At 46.7% G+C, this 1,073-nt stretch overlaps 1 non-coding gene across 1 annotated transcript; it reads left to right on the top strand.

Moving 5' to 3' along the window:
* Positions 1-946: 946 nt before the first annotated feature.
* Positions 947-1,073, top strand: LOC116895087. The gene has a single exon (XR_004387254.1). It is a non-coding gene; the product is annotated as a small nucleolar RNA SNORA11 (small nucleolar RNA).

Below are 1,073 nucleotides of genomic sequence, written 5' to 3'. Positions count from 1 at the left end.
TTCTGTACGCGCATGAACATAATTAAAAATAAAATAAAACAAGACTGGAGAGATGGCTCAGCAGTTAATAATACTCACTAGAGGATCCCAGGTTGCCTTCAAGCATTTACTTCAGGTGGCTTACAATTGCCTATAAGCCCAGATCCAGGAGATCTGATGCCCCTCTTATAGTTTTCACAGTCACCCGAATATACATACTGTGTGCGCACGTGTGCACACATGTGTGCATGCATGTGTGCATACACACACACACACACACACATTTCAGAAAAATTATCTTTAAATAAAAAACAATAGCAAAAGGGCTGTGGAGATGGCTGTGTACCTGTTAGGACCTGAGTCTGGATCTGCAGAACTCAAGTAAAAACAGACATGCTAGACACATGTCTGTAATGTCAGCCAAAGGCTCATGGACCAGCTAGTCTGCAGTATTAGATAGTGAACAAGAGACACTGTCTTAAGTAAGGCGGAAGGGTAAAATGAGGCGTGACTTCCAAGGTTGTCCTCTGACCTCCACCTGTTGTACCATGATGTGAACAAGCCCACAGTCACACACACGGATATACACATCAGGTTGACAGATGAACAGACAGACTGACACACAGACACAACACACACACACACACACACACACACACACACACACACAAGAATAGGGGGAAAACAGTAAAATGACAGCAAAACCAGTACCACAGTTCTCTCCTGCTCCATCCTAATCCGGCTCAAGCAGGATACCCCAACAGTGAAGAGCGTCCTGGAAGCCAATCTGCTCACCCTCGAGCAGGTGCTTGTGTATTTCAGACTTTAGGCAGGCATCCCTGTCACTCACAGAGGCCAAGTGGCTCTAGTTCTCCAACATCACATCCCTATACAGGTTAGCTCACAGTGATGTCCTCCAAGGTCACTCTCCCTTGGAACAGCAAAGCCCCCGTCTGTAGAAAGATGCCGGGTGTGCTCAGAGCGGAGGGCCTAAAGAGTGGCTTCTCTGTTTACAACACACCCAAGAAGAATCTGGGACCATTGTAATGAGGGGCACAAGCAGTTTCCTCTCTGTGAGTGGACCCCATACATGT

This window comes from Rattus rattus, chromosome 2 (assembly GCF_011064425.1).
Source record: "Rattus rattus isolate New Zealand chromosome 2, Rrattus_CSIRO_v1, whole genome shotgun sequence".
Taxonomy (NCBI): domain Eukaryota; kingdom Metazoa; phylum Chordata; class Mammalia; order Rodentia; family Muridae; genus Rattus; species Rattus rattus.
Note: the sequence above shows the minus strand (reverse complement) of the source record. Positions and strands in the feature narration are given on the sequence as shown.